The sequence below is a fragment of the Hibiscus syriacus genome, unplaced genomic scaffold, assembly GCF_006381635.1.
Source record: "Hibiscus syriacus cultivar Baekdansim isolate YM2019G1 unplaced genomic scaffold, ASM638163v2 tig00116951_pilon, whole genome shotgun sequence".
NCBI lineage: Eukaryota > Viridiplantae > Streptophyta > Magnoliopsida > Malvales > Malvaceae > Hibiscus > Hibiscus syriacus.
Window position 1 is genome coordinate 3,537,622 of NW_024063482.1, and position 10,256 is coordinate 3,547,877.

Sequence of the window (10,256 nt, forward strand, 5' to 3'; positions counted from 1 at the left end):
TTTTTACCACTGAAGCCACTTAATAAATACTCTTAATATATATATATATATATTTGAGAAATTTTAAATTTAATCCTAGAGGGGAAGGGAGAATCTTAAGGGAAAGAAAATGAGTGCTCTTCATAAAAAATATAAAAAAAAATAAAAATGAATAATTTAACAAATCGACCAAATATATTTACACCAAAAAGTATTTTTAGATCACTACGGTATATATATTAGCCATATTAGTCATATATATATATATATATATATATATATATATATATATATATATATAATATAGATATATATATATATATATATATATTATATATATGAGTGTGTCGCCTTCTTGCCTAGTGTTAGAAGTAGCTTCAACTTCCAAAATGTTTGGGAGGATTGTATCACTGACTAGTGGAATACCATCCAAATTCAGCAGAATTTTGAATTTCACAATATTAACGGTTAAATCAGTAAGAAATTTCAAACATCCAAAATTTTATCTTTTATTTTCAAGACTCAATTATTTTTACTAACTTTACAATATTAAGGTTTTAAACTTTCATGTCATCTTCTTCGTTGATATTTTTACAAAATTATTTCTAAAAAAAATAAGTGTTGATCTAAATGTTAAACACTTAGTTTAATAAAAAAAATTAATTTTTAAGTTTGGGAAAGTTTCTCTTTTCATTATTGAAGTTTAAAAAGTTATAAAATGGTCACTAATTTTTTCAATTTATAATAAAATAATAACTCAACCGTTAACCTTCATTACCCAAGTCATGAAATGTGATGCACTTGTCGCCGCTGTTCGTCTCCATTGTTCTGCAAAACCATAAGCATTTTTTTCTTATAAATTGCAAATTTGAATAAGTTACTGGTCAAGCAATCATCATCTGTCGTCGGCCGCCGTTATTCTCCGACCAATATTGCTACCAAACTTCTCATGTTCTCTCTCTCTCTCTATTTTTCGATTTAAATTTCTAAAAAGCAAACTCAAATTCAATGAAATCAAAACTAAAGTCGCAGACTAAATTTTGTCGAATCTGTACCAGTCACCGTTGGATTGAATTGAATTTAGGTTATATAGCTCCTTGTGTCCTCCAGTGTCAGTGAATGACATAAAAATTTTCAAAATCCTGGCCTAGCTAGGCTAAGGAATAAAGGAAACATCTTTATATCAATTAAGCATATCTTTCTTCAGTGAAATTATACGATATTTTTCTCTACAGGACAGTAAAAGAAAAAACAAGAACGGAGACATGGTGATTGCCTAAAGATTTTGGTTGAATTTAGGTTATATAGCTCCTTGTCCTCCAGTGTCAGTGAATGACATAAAAATTTTCAAAATCCTGGCCTAGCTAGGCTAAGGAATAAAGGAAACATCTTTATATCAATTAAGCATATCTTTCTTCAGTGAAATTATACGATATTTTTTCTCTACAGGACAGTAAAAGAAAAAACAAGACACGGAGACATGGTGATTGCCTAAAGATTTTGGTCACTGGTGGGGGTGATATGGTGAGAGAAAGGAAAGTCCATAAGGGTATTCTCAAAGCATATCGATGCTTTAAGACACAATGAATAAAATACATATACAAATGTTTGACAAATTCTTCATTTTTCCACTCCTAAAGGAAAAAAAACCCTAAAAACCACATAAAATCATGTCTTTTAACTTTAAGTTATCCAGCGACGGATCTAGAAATATTTTTTAAGATAAACATATATATATTAACAATATAAATTTTTTATATGAGTACGCACAAGTAAAATTTTACGATAGACATAATAATAATATAAACAATTATCTAAATAAATTCGAATTTCATCATGATGTTTATCGGAGAGTACATCCACCATTGAAGTTATGGATACCCTAACTCCACGATGGTACACTGCCCTCCTCTGTTAAGGGAATGTAGCCCTTAGTTGGTGTGGAAAAAATGATCATTTTTGAAAATCTAGATTGATATGTTTTTCAACTTTTTTCCATGAGCTTTCATCTTCACTACAGATGCAGAAAATATTCAGTCACGTGACATGGAAAATAAAAAAGGGTAGGAGAAGAAGAAACCTGAGGCTGATGAATCGTTTGTTGAGTTATTCAACAAGTGTTGGACCTAACAGGCGAGCAGATAACCTTCCCAGGCAAAGCACACATGAATGAGGGTCAGTTTGCACGTTCATGTTTGTCGGATTTTATGTAATAACGTAAATTTTAAAAAATTATATGAAAATTTAAAAAATTTAAAATATACTACCACATCCAACATCGGGTCAGTTTGCATGTTCATGTTGGCCGGCCCTCTCTATTTGTGGGGTCTGAGACGTGATAGTTACGTGGCGTTCGTACAATGGTGTGCCCCAAACTTGCATTCTCCCTCTTTCACACTATAAATAGATTATTTTTCAACATTTTGATTGTGTACGGTAGGACTGAACTAAATTTAAATATAATATTTAAAATTTTAGATATGTTTTTATTCATAAATTATGTGCATATTATATTATCATCTAAATCTTTTATATTGGGATCTAATAGGGTTTCTAAACCCTGAAAGAGTATCGATAGTATTTTAGAAAGTACTGGTATTATTACGTAACATTGATATCATATCAAGGTTTGATGTTTCATTTAATTAAAGGGTATATATACCCAATTTATAGTGTAGACACCCGTTTTTGCCCGGGTTTTTTATCGTTATTTTATTATTATTATTATTATTATTATTTATTATTATATTATTAATATTACATTTTACATATTTTGCAGGCCAAAGCCCAATACAACAAGGCCCAACAAGACCCGGTTCAGGCCCAATACTCAAACCAGGCCTGGATTTGGCCCAAGTAATTAGGGTTTCAAAACCCTAAATCATCCAGCCGCCGCCAGCAACAGCACATGGACAGCCGCGCCGCCGTCACTGTTCCGGCCCACTCCGATGGTCCAGCCGCCGTTCCCACGTCACCAGCGTCATCTACAGTGCAAAACATCCCCAAATCAGTCCCAAGTTATCATTTACAGTAACCTATTTAAAACCCCATTTTAAAATAAGTTAAATCCCGATTTTTCGGGATTTAACATAGCAAAATCTGGAAAATCATTTCACCTATGTAGAGGCTTCATCATTATCACCAAAGATCCCACATAAATCAAAGGAAGCAAAGAGAACAGGGGGTCATTCGGTTGGTAAAAAAAAAACGGAGAGAAGAACAAGAGAGGATTCGGGTTCAGAGACAAAAAAAAAAGAAGGAAAATACCAAAAAAAAAACAGAGGAAATCAGAAAGGAAATCAGAAAGGAAATCAGAAAGGAAAAAAGGAGGAACCGAAGCTTACCCATAACCGACCACCATTGCTTCATCGGGGTGATTAGGCTCTATCTTTGGAGGTATTTTTTTTACCTTTCGGATTTGGGGGTTTCGGGTTTGATTGTGAGTGGGGGTTTAGTTTCAGGTCTATTTTAGGGGGGAAACTGTGTAGTTTGTGAGACCCCGTGGCCACCGTTCTACGGTGGCCGGGGTCGAGTGCTCTGCTTCGGCAGCGAGGGAGGGAGAGATTACAGAAGGGAGAGGGATGGTCGAACGGCTGAGGAAAATGGGGATATGGCAAATGATTTAGGGTTTCAAAATAACCCTTAAAGGGTTATGTATCAGACGCCAAACGACGTCGCGTAGGGAGGCCGAGCGCCTGGGTCTTTTGGGGTTAATATCCCATTTAGTCCTCGCTCCTTTGTAAACTCTTACCCGTGTCCTGGACTTTAGGGGTTAATGTTATATTTGGTCCTTGTAGTTTGTAAACCTTCGGTTTTCTTTCATGAATGGAAGTTTAATGGCCTTTCATTTGAGCTCATATCTTGTTTAACGTTGCAATTTAGTCCTTGTCTGTTTTAATTTTTTTTTATGATAGTATTTCAATTTGGCCATACTATTTTAGTATATTTGTATTTAAGTAATGTATATTTTATGTATTTCATTCCAGTCCTATTTACTTATTATTATGGTGTTTTTGTTTAAATTATAATGGTGGCCTGATATTTATATCTTTTCATTTTGATCCCTATTTGTTCATTATTGTATTTTGGGTAAATACTTTGTTTGAGCTCATAGTTGTAATTATTTCATTTTAGTCACTGTTTTATCTCATTGTGTATTTTTCTGTGGTATTCGAATCTGGCCACCATATTTATAAATCTTTTATTTTAATCCTTGTTTTACTTTTTGGTTTAATCATTATTCAGCCTTCATGTTTCTGTTTTATTTCAATCTAGTCCTAAGTTTTATTTATGGCTTATTCACATTTTCTGATGTTTGTATTAGTTGTTGTTTGTGATTTGGGCCCTGTTTATTTTGTAATTACTTTTTAGCCCTGTTAATTTCTGCTTTACTAATTTAGTCCATGTTTATGTATTTCTATTTTAGTCCTACTAATGTATATTATGTCATTTTTGTGGATACTTGACTTTGGTCCCAATGTTTGTAAAAGTTTCATTTTAGTCATTGATTTTATATGTTAGGTATTTTTGTTAATGATCAAATTTATCCCCGACATTTGTGAATATTTTATTTTATTCATTTATGTATGATTTTATTGTACTTGTTATTCGGTTATTTGTATTATAAATAATGTTTTTAGTAATGTGATATTTTGTTTTGTTTCCAATTACATTTATTTTCATTATATTTTTATCTATGTATGAAATATTCGATTATATTTTCAAAAAACACGTATGCGTAGAATGGGCGTGGAAAGTACCACTTGATCGAAGTGGTGTGATCCGGTACGGCATTTTAACGACATAGAAACTTGAAATAAGTCGAGTATATTTCGTTAATTAATTTGTTCAAACGATGCAATGTGTGTTATTTTAAGTGACAATTTATTTTATTTTATGTGAATGTAAATTTCAAATTTTGCATTTGTATTCAATTCACATTTAGTTAATCAATTTATTTTGTTGTATGCAAACATCAATTTTATTTATATTCGATTCACATTTTATCAAGAAGGAAATATTCTTTATGGATGAGAAATAGTCGAGTTAGCTTTTCCGATGGAGGATTACTAATTTCGAGATTTCTTTTCGAGTTAAAGAATTTTCTCTAATTAAATAATTCGAAGCAAATTAATTAATGTTCGATAAATGGATCATAAATTAATTTTATATTCGACTCATAAATTCCACCATTTACAACGATGTGTAAGCGACACAGTACCAATTTTGGGCGTTGCGGGGTGTTTACCCTTCCCCGCACGTAACCGACTCCCGAATCCATTTAAATGAATCTTTGGTAATGCAGACCGAATCTTGTCTTAAAAAATGATTTTTCTTAAAATTGTCTTAAAAGACGTTTTTAGGTATTCGACCTACCTAACCCAAAGGTTGATGGCGACTCTTTTTAATTTTATTCAAATCAATTCAAAATCACCCATTTTTCCAAATTAAAGTCATAATTGTTCTTAAAAAATAATATTTAATTGTTTTACAAGAAATGGTTATGACAGCTTGGCGACTCTGCTGGGGACTTTTTTTTAGAGAGTCAAGCTGTATGTCGCTTACACATTGTCGTTATGGTCGAAATTATGAGTTCGAGTCTTTAGTTAATTTATGATCCGTTTATTGAAATTTTTAATTGCTTCGTTTTTTTGTCGTACTAACATTTTATTTTTGGCTTTCAGCTTTGTCAGGATTTTATCTTTTTTTCCTTGTTTTGTTTTCCTTTTGGGTCGAAGGTAGGTATGTTCCTCCTCACACACATCACTCGCATTGGCATAACATAAGCTCTAGACACGAGCTTCGATCCAAATTAGTTGGGGTGAATGCTTTACTCTCGTAAGAATTTATTCTTCGTATGAGTGTTAGCAAATAACTCATGGGATACATACCTTACACCTTCGTAGGAATTTATTCCTCGTATGGGTATAAGACAGTGAATCCCCTCGAATTGAACTCGTCCCGTTTGAAACCTGTAATGGGTGAGGATTGAGGGTTTGGCAGCCCAAGGGGGCACCGACATCAAGGACAATTCGAGTCCCTTCTTTCCGTTAGAGCCGAAACCAAGCATATAGTGAACCGTCGAACGATCACCCTAGATATAGTCATACCGAACCTCTGTCCGTTAGTAGGTACCCAAAATAGGTGTACACAAAGGATGAGCGTTTCTAAACCCTTATCTTTTGCTTTAAGTTTGTAGAATCTGTTTTCTTTTCGAATAAAAGCATGCGAACTAGATACCATGCGGTTAGGACCAATTTCTTGAAAATAGATCATTGTGGGTAGAAAGCATATCCGGGTAGGATTGCTATATATCGAAAGCATGTTCGGGTAGATATCATGACGGGGTAGGTGTTATATCCATCTCTGAATTACATTTTTATTTGTATCAATTATTTTACATGTACTAACTTATTTTTTCTCTTTTGTTTGTGTATACTAACTTATTTTTCTCTTTTGTTTGTGTATACTAACTTATTTCTTCTCTTTTGTTTGTGTCATTCTGTCATTTGCATTGCATTGCATTGCATCATCATAATGTAAAAGTGTTGATCCGTAAGGGGATATTCGAGAGAAAATTTTCACAAGAAGAGATAAAAGTTTTCAATCAAACGATCGCATATACAGACATGCATCGAGGGCTAAAAAGAAGTCCAGAGTACAAGAATGAGATTTTCTCGAAGATCGTGCATCATTCGAGACTGATATGATAATCCACTGATCTACGGAGTAATCCAGCAGTAGATTCTCATCCACAATTATTCCATCGTTAACCATCAGGGAGTGAAGCACAAACTTCAGTATAGACGAGGTATTAATGGAGTTAGTTTACAGAGCATTGAGGGGCATCGGTTCCAAGTACAAAGATCCGAGACGAAGCAGTGAGCTCGAAGATCGTGCATCATTCGGTACTGAGATGATGATCCACTGATTCAAGGAGTAATCTAGCAGTGGAGTCTTATCTACAATCATTTTATCGTTAGTTATCAAAGAGCGACACGCCGACCTCACTACCACCGAGGAATTAACGGAGTCAGATTACAGAGCGCTTGAGGGGCATCATTATTGAGGACGAAGATCCGATATGAAGCAGTGATCCATTCCAGGCTCACCATCTAAGCGAAGACATGTCTGTAAAGTGGACTGTCTTGTAATGTGAAATTTTTATCTCTGGTGGGAATTGTTCTACGGTATTTATCGTTGGGATCAATATTTTTGCATCCGCATTTGTATCATTGCATTTTATTCAACATTCATTTAAGCATTGTTACGTGCATTAATCATACCTTGTGGGAAACTTTGAGGAAGCGCTTCTAACTGTGCAACTGCATTCACACAATATTGAAAATGGATGCAAAATTTGAGGAATTGAAGAAAGAGCTGAACGAGAGTTTGCAAAAGTTGCAAGCAGAGTGGGAGGTTAAAATGGAGCAGATGCAAAAGACCACCGTGGATCGTATCTTGCAAAACCAAAAAGACCTAGTTGACCAAATGGTAGCAAAGATGGCTGAGCTCAACCAAGAAAAAGGCAAAGAAAAGATTTCATTGACCCGTGAAACAGTTAAATGTGTGAAAGCACAGGCTAGTTCGCAACCAATTATCTCGCCCAACAGGATTCCTAGTCACCTAGCGACGAGAAGAGCCAAGAACGAGATCCCAGATAATTTGAAACAGTGGTGCAGAGACATTTTCCATGGAATGAGAGGACAAAACTCTCAACGGGATGGATGCAACAGAACTAGTACTAGTTCCTAACCTGGTGCTTCCGCCCAAATTCAAGATGCCCGAGTTTGAAAGTATAGTGGAACCAGTTGCCTTAATGCCCACCTCACGATGTTTATTCGAAGGATGACTGGATACACTAACAATGATCCGATGTTGATCCACTGTTTCCAAGATAGTTTGATTGGACCCGCTCTAGGGGGTATAATCAACTGAGTCATACTCAAGTCCGCTCCTGGAGGGATTTGGCTAGTGCTTTTCTGGGCCAATACAAGCACATGATTGATGTGGCCCCGATCGAACAATGCTTCAGAATATGAAGATGAAGAATTATGAGAGTTTCCGACAATATGCTCAACGATGGAGGGATGTCGCATCTCAAGTGCATCCACCAATGACTGAAAGAGAGTTCATCACTCTATTCATCGATACATTGAAGTCTCCATATATCGACTACATGATAGGGGTTGCCACTAAGAGTTTTTCTGACATTGTCATGTGTGGAGAAATGATCGAAAGAGCAGTCAAGAATGGCCAGATAGGAGGCACTAGTCATTCCGACAATGAGGAAAGATATTAACATTGAAGGATCTTATCTAGCTAATCTGGGGACCAAACCTCATAAGGCATTCTGTCGCATCAATCCAATCCCAATGACATATGAGGAATTGCTCCCAATGCTAGTTGAGAGGAACCTTGTGACTCCAGTTCAATCCAAACCAAGAGAGACCCCATATCCTGAAGGCCATGATATTAACGCCATATGCAGCTATCATGTTGGGAGCTCGGGCATACCACTGACAACGGCAAGACACTAAAGCACAAAATCCATAATATGATTTATTCAGGGGTATCCTAATACTAAGCCAGAGAAGTCATTGCATCAACCACTTGCATCCATAGAGATTGTTTTGTTTGAACTCGTTTTTTGTTCTTTCTTCAATGTTTGCTTAAATATTTTTAATCTTTGATGACTGAAATGCTACCTTCTAAGGTTAAATAATTGAACAAATTTTAATCTTAGTTCTTTGAATATCGAATGAATTACATATTCTTTTAATTCTTCAAGAATTATAGATTTTTGACATATGGCAAGATTAGACCTATTTTATCCTGTCTAAAACCCAAAATAAAATCTCTCGATTTTTTTACCCGAAATAATTCCTGGTCACTACCAAATAACCAATTTTGACATTCTATCTCTTTGAGACCTTGAAATATTCTTTTCGACCTTGAAACATTCCCTCTCTTTGTGACCTTGAAATATTCTTTCCACCTTGAAACACTGTATTTATTTTTTGAGACACAAAAGTCATACCCATACCTTTCTTTGAGCCAATAAAGTCACCATCTTCTTAGACGTAAAACCAACATTTTCTACCAATAAAACCTACAGACATTGAGTACAAGATGTTCACTTGAACATAAACCTTCCTACAAAGAAGACACAGTGTGGGGCATCTCGCATCAATTTTCTGAAGACGAGCATGAGCAATTGAGACATGTTGAGAGCCAGAAGCGAAGAGAAAAAATACAATTCATTCAAAATAATTCTATCATGCATTAATTACTGTTTTCATTTAAATAAAAATTAATCCTGAAAATCTATCCCCCTGGGATACCTCTTCGCAAGGACTTCTGTGTATGAGATGATGAACGGCTTTCTTTCTTTATCCCTTCACAAAAGGAGAAAAATATCCCTTGTGTCCCCTTTGAGCCTGAATGATATTTTCTTTTGATTCAACCCTAACCAAGGATCACCCTCCACATGGGGGTCAATGTGAAGGAAATCTGAGTGAAGAAAATTGATCCAAATGAGATACCGAAAGGTGAACCAGACGCAGAGTGCAAAGATCAAACCAAAGAAAAAACAAAGAGCAAAGAGAAAATCAAAGCAAAAATCAAAGAAAAAGCAAAGAACAAAAAGAGGACAAAGAACACAGACAAAGAGTCTCCTGACTCAAATGACGCATTGAGCTTCAAACCGTGAGATTAATCAAACACAATCACTCTAGAATCGCTTAACTCGAAGATCATAAAACATCAAGAGAAGGACATGCGAGTAGATTCAAATTGAGCAAAACAAGATCGAAGGCCTCAGAGTTAATTGATCCTTGGTTCAAATACCCTTAAAACACATGTTGGGCCTTTTATCCCTTTCTTTCATAACCCTGAACTATGACTTACATTACGTGCCTTACAAGTCCCTTCTAATCATACATGGATTTCTAAGCGGAAGAGACTATCCTCATATTTCATCCCGCCTATCAGGATTAATATTTTACTTATAAAGATTTTCTAAAATCTTTAGTGCATGATAGAGAAAAATAACAAAGGGGGGTTAAAGACGTAAAATCATGAATAACGTTTTGAAACCAAAGGAGGATTCGAGTTGAAAACCTGAAAGGGCGGCTCGAATATGAAGATTATTACATCGGAGACGATTGCTCAAATCCCTTGATGAGGCATCACACAACATGAATGAGAACATGAGAGTTGGGAGTCAGAGAACACTTCCAATAACTGAGTACAGAAGCTACTCCATCAGATCAGAG